General features: G+C 48.0%; 1 long non-coding RNA gene across 1 annotated transcript; it reads right to left on the reverse strand.

Annotated features, from left to right (window-relative positions):
- Positions 1-323: 323 nt before the first annotated feature.
- On the reverse strand, positions 324-6128 carry LOC112079738 (uncharacterized). Its single transcript, XR_002896038.2, has 3 exons — positions 5817-6128; positions 1666-1822; positions 324-630 (listed from the first exon to the last, which is right to left on the reverse strand). It is a non-coding gene; the product is annotated as an uncharacterized lncRNA (long non-coding RNA).
- Positions 6129-6390: the final 262 nt, after the last annotated feature.

The raw sequence follows: 6390 nt of genomic DNA on the forward strand, positions 1-6390 counted from the left end.
TAACGACCATGAACAACAGGAGGCCCTTCCCCCTAACAACCATGACAACAGGAGGCCCTTCCCCCTAACGACATGACAACAGGAGGCCCTTCCCCCCTAACGACCATCACAACAGGAGGCCCTTCCCTCCTATCGACCATTGACAACAGGAGGCCCTTCCCCTTAACGACCATGACAACAGGATGCCTTCCCTCTATCGACCATGACAACAGGAGGCCCTTCCTCCCTAACGACCATCACAACAGGAGGCCCTTCCCTCCTATCGACCCATGACAACAGGGGCCCGTCCCCCTAACGACCATGACAACAGGCGCAGTGGAAGTGTACACACAACATAGATACACACCTGTGGACACATCTCCTCTCAGCTGAGCAGGATGGAACACTGGAGAACCCAACCCATTCTGAACCAAACCATTCTAGAACCCAACCCATTCTAGAACCACATACCTCCTCCCACTGGCTGAAGCAGCTGTCACTCACCTCTGCATCACCTGGTCAGCAGGAGTGATTGGTTGTCCCTCAACGAGAGGCGTGGCAGATCCAGGAAGTGTATGCCCCCTCCCTCGGTGCCGACACACAGCAGGTCACATGACCTCAGCAACAGCAGAAACCGTCACACGGCTCGCACTGGAGACACACACATTATAACACCATTATAACACCCACACATTATAACACATTATAACACATTAAACACCCACACATTATTACACATCACACAACATTATAAACACATTATACACACACACACACACACTATAACACCCACATTATAACACCCACACATTATAACACATTATAACACATCACACATTTTATAACACACAACACACCCACACATTATAACACACACACATTATAACACATCACACACATATAACACATTATAACACCCACACATTATAACACACACCCACATTATAACACCCACACATTATAAACCATTATAACACATAACACATTATAACACATTATAATACCCACACATTTATAACACATTATAACACCCACACACTATAACACATAACACATTATTAACACATTACACACATTATAACACATTATAACAATTATAAACACCACACATTATAACACATTATAACACACACACTAATACACCCACATTAAACACCCACACATATAAACACATCACACATTTTATAACACACACCACACACCCACACTATTATAACACACACACTATAACACATTATAACACACACCACACATTATAACACATTATAACACCCAACATTAAACACATTATAAACCCACAACACATTATAACACCCACACATTATAACCCACACATTATACACACACCATATAACACCACAATTATAACACATTATAACACATTATACACCCACACATTATAACCAATACACCATTATAACACCCACCATTATAACACCACACATTATAACACATTATTAAAACCCCACATTATAACACAACCACACACATTATAACAACACACACATTATAACACACACTATAACACACACACACATTATAACACACACATTATAACACCACATTCATGTATGTCTCTGTGTATGTCTGTGTTCCAGGTGTCTCACTGTGTGTGTGTGTGTGTGTGTGTGTGTGTGTGTGTGTGTGTTGTGTGTGTTGTGTTTGTGTGTGTGTGTGTGTTGTAACCTGCAGCTCTCTAGTCCAGGTCGTCCCAGGAGACTGAGTTGCGTTTTTCTTCCAGGTAGACCACGCCCTCTCTCTTAGCCTCTCCCCTGTCCCGGAAGCTCCGCCCAGCTCCCACAGGTTGCAGCGTGTTGTCATCAAGCAGCGACAACAGACGGCCCTATCACGGAGCACAACACCAGGATGACGTCACAGACAGGAAGAAGGGCTGATGGTGAATTTGTAAATAAAATAAGTCTAGCACCTAAAACCAGGAATGGACAACTTCGATGGGGACAGGAACTAATGGGGATCCATAATAAACCCCAGGAAGAGTAGCTGCTCCTGGGACAGGAACTAATGGGGATCCATAATAAACCCCAGGAAGAGTAGCTGCTGCCTGGGACAGGAAACTAATGGGGATCCATAATAAAACCCCAGGAAGAGTAGCTGCTGCCTTGGCAGGAACTAATGGGATCCATAATAAACCCCAGAAGAGTAGCTGCTGCCTGGACAGGAACTAATGGGGATCCATAATAAACCCCAGGAAGAGTAGCTGCTGCCTGGGACAGGAACTAATGGGGATCCATAATAAACCCCAGGAAGAGTAGCTGCTGCTGGGACAGGAAACTAATGGGGATCCTATATAAACCCCAGGAAGAGTAGCCTGCTGCCTGGGGCAGAACTAATGGGGATCCATAATAAACCCCAGGAAGAGTAGCTGCTGCCTTGGCAGGAACTAATGGGGATCCATAATAAAACCCCAGGAAGTGTAGCTGCTGCCTTGGCAGGAACTAAATTGGGATCCATAATAACCCCAGGAAGAAGTAGGCTGCTGCCTGGGACAGGAAACTAATGGGGATCCATAATAAACCCCAGGAAGAGTACTGCTGCCTAGACAGGAACAATGGGGTTCCATAATAAACCCCAGGAAGAGTAGCTGCTGCCTTGGTAACAGCTAATGGGAATCCATAATAAACCCCAGGAAGAGTAGCTGCTCCCTTGGTAACAGCTAATGGGGATCCATAATAAACCCCAGGAAAGTAGTGCTGCTGCTTGACAGGAACTAATGGGGATCCATAATAACCCAGGAAGAGTAGCTGCTGCCTTGTAACAGCTATGTGGATCCATAATAAACCCCAGGAAGAGTAGCTGCTCCCTTGGTAACAGCTAATGGGGATCCATAATAAACCCCAGGAAGAGTAGCTGCTGCCTTGGCAGGAAACCGAATGGGGATCCATATAAACCCCAGGAAGAGTAGCTGATGTTTGGCAGGAAACTAATGGGGATCCTATAAACCCAGGAAGAGTAGCTGGTGCCTTGGCAGGAACTAATGGGGATCCATAATAAAACCCAGGAAGAGTAGCTGCTCCCTTGGTAACAAGCTAATGGGGATCCATAATAAAACCCCAGGAAGAGTAGCTGCTGCCATGGCAGAACTAATGGGGATCCATAATAAACCCAGGAAGAGTAGCTGCTGCCTTGACAGGAACTAATGGGATCCAAAAAACCCCAGAAAGAGTAGCTGCTGCCTTGGTTAACAGCTAATGTGGATCCATAATAAACCCCAGGAAGAGTAGCTGCTGCCTTGGCAGGAACGAATGGGGATCAATAATAAACCCCAGGAAGAGTAGCTGTGTCTTGGCAGGAACTAATGGGGATCCATAATAAACCCCAGGAAGAGTAGCTGCTGCCTTGGCAGGAACTAATGGGATCCCTAATAAACCCCAGGAAGAGTAGCTGCTCCCTTGGTAACAGCTAATGTGGATCCATAATAAACCCCAGGAAGAGTAGCTGCTGCCATGGCAGAACTAATGGGTCCATAATAAACGCCAGGAAGAGTAGCTGCTGCCTTGGCAGGAACTAATGGGGATCCATAATAAACCCCAGGAAGAGTACTGCTGCCTGGACAGGAACTAATGGGGATCCCATAATAAACCCCAGGAAGAGAGCTGCTGCCTGGGACAGGAACTAATGTGTATCCATAATAAACCCAGGAAGAAGTAGCGCTGCCTGGACAGGAACTAATGGGGTCCATAATAACCCCAGGAAGAGTAGCTGCTGCCTTGGACAGGAACTAATGGGGATCCATAATAAACCCCAGGAAGAGTAGCTGCTGCCTTGGCAGGAACTAATGGATCCATAATAAACCCCAGGAAGAGTAAGCTGCTGCCTTGACAGGAACTAATGGGATCCATAAATAAACCCCAGGAAGAGTAGCTGCTGCCTTGGTAACAGCTAGATGTGGATCCTAATAAACCCCAGGAAGAGTAGCTGCTGCCTTGGCAGGAACTAATGGGGATCCATAATAAACCCCAGGAAGAGTAGCTGCTGCCTGGGACAGAAACTAATGGGGATCCATAATAAACCCCAGGAAGAGTAGTGCTGCCTGGGACAGAAACTAATGGGGATCCCTATTAAATACAAATACCACATAATATGGATCAATCAAGCCACGCAAACACACTTTTTCCACTCAGCGCATTTTCATGAACAATTGGACAAATCATTGCATATTGTCATGCAAAATAAAGCATTTTAGAAAACGTTAAAATGTGGAGGGAGTAAACGCATTACACCAGTAGCCTTTGGAGGCACTAAGATCTGGTTGGGCCCCTCCCACCTCGAGGGGAAACATTACATTTACATTAATTATAGTCATTTAGCAACGCTCTTATCCAGAGCGACTTACAAATTGGAAAGTTCATACATATTCATCCTGGTCCCCCTGTGGGGAATGAACCCACAACCCTGCGTTGCAAGCGCCATGCTCTAACCAACTGAGCCACACGGGACTTCTACTGGCCCCCGTCCTGGTTGGTCCCCTCCACCTCGAGGGAAACATTCCTACTGGCCCCCGTCCTGGTTGGTCCCCTCCCACCTCGAGGGGAAACATTCTACTGGCCCCGTCCTGGTTGGTCCCCTCCCACCTAGAGGCAAAACTATTCTATGGCCCCCGTCCTGGTTGGGCCCCTCCCACCTCGAGGGGAAACATTCTACTGGCCCCGTCCTGGTTGGTCCCCTCCCACCTCGAGGGGAAACATTCTACTGGCCCCGTCCTGGTTGGTTCCCCTCCCACCTAGAGGCAAAACATTCTTACTGGCCCCCGTCCTGGTTGGCCCTCCACCTCGAGGGGAAACATTCTACTGGCCCCCGTCCTGGTTGTCCCCTCCACCTCGAGGGGAAACATTCTACTGCCCCCATCCTGGTTTTGGTCCCCTCTCCCACCTCGAGGGGAAACATTCTACTGGCCCCCGTCCTGGTTGGTCCCTCCCACCTCGGGAAAAACATTCTACTGGCCCCCGTCCTGGTTGGCCCCTCCCACCTCGAGGGGAAACATTCTACTGGCCCCCGTCCTGGAGGCACTAAGATCTGGTTGGGCCCCTCCCACCTCGAGGGGAAACATTCTACTGGCCCCCGTCCTGGTTGGGCCCCTCCCACCTCGAGGGCAAAACATTCTACTGGCCCCCGTCCTGGAGGCGGAGAGAACATTTTGTTTCAAAGTAAATTGATCCGCGGGCATACTGAAAGAGGTTGTCCTTCTGGAAGGTTCTCCCATCTCCACAGAGGAACTCAGGGCAGCCTGCCGGCCGCTAGTGGCCCCTGACCTAAATACTGGCTGAGGTTGTCCTAGTGGCCCCTCCCCCTGACCTAAATACTGGCTGAGATGGTCCTAGTGGCCCCTCCCCCTGACCTAAATACTGGCTGAGATGGTCCTAGTGGCCCCTCCCCCTGACCTAAATACTGTCTGAGGTTGTCCTTCTGGAAGGTTCTCCCATCTCCACAGAGGAACTCAAGGCAGCCTGCCGGCCGCTAGTGGCCCCACCCCCTGACCTAAATACTGGCTGAGGTTGTCCTTCTGGAAGGTTCTCCCATCTCCACAGAGGAACTCAAGGCAGCCTACCGGCCGCTAGTGGCCCATTCCCTGACCTAAATACTGGCTGAAATTCTGGAGAGATCCCAGATCTCTCAAATGGGAACAAAACTGTCACCGAGGACCTCCTCGTCTAAGCATATCTGTACAGGAAGTGACCTTACAGTCTTTCCCATCCTACAAGAAGTTACCTTACAGTTTTACCCGTCCTTGGAGGAAGTGACCTAACAGTCTCACCCGTCCTACAGGAAGTGGCCTTACAGTCTCACCCGTCCTACAGGAAGTGACCTAACAGTCTTACCTGTCCTTGGAGGAAGTGTATCTGCGCTACGGCTGCAGTGTCTCTGTGTAGTCCTGTAAACTCCACCCCTGGAGAGCCATAACTAGCACAGCAGAGTCAAGGAATACAACACACAGCTATATACACACAGCATAGTCAAGGAATACAACACACAGCTATACACACACAGCTATATACACACAGCTATATACACACAGCATAGTCAAGGAATACAACACACAGCTATACACACAGCATAGTCAAGGAATACAACACACAGCTATATACACACACAGCATAGTCAAGGAATACAACACACAGCTATATACACACAGCATACTGTGTTGTATTCCTGACTGATGCTGTGGTATATAGCTGTGTGTTGTATTCCTTGACTTCTGTGTGTAATAGCTGTGTGTTGTATTCCTGACTCTTGCTGTGTGCTATATAGGTTGTGTTTGTTATCCTTGTCTATGCTGTGTGTATATTAGCTGATGTGTATATAGCTGTTGTGTTGTTTCCCTTGACTATTGCTGTGTGTATATAGCTGTGTGTTGGTATTCCCTTGACTATAGCTGCCTGTGTATATAGCTGA

This window comes from Salvelinus sp. IW2-2015, unplaced genomic scaffold, assembly GCF_002910315.2.
Source record: "Salvelinus sp. IW2-2015 unplaced genomic scaffold, ASM291031v2 Un_scaffold9295, whole genome shotgun sequence".
Taxonomy (NCBI): domain Eukaryota; kingdom Metazoa; phylum Chordata; class Actinopteri; order Salmoniformes; family Salmonidae; genus Salvelinus; species Salvelinus sp. IW2-2015.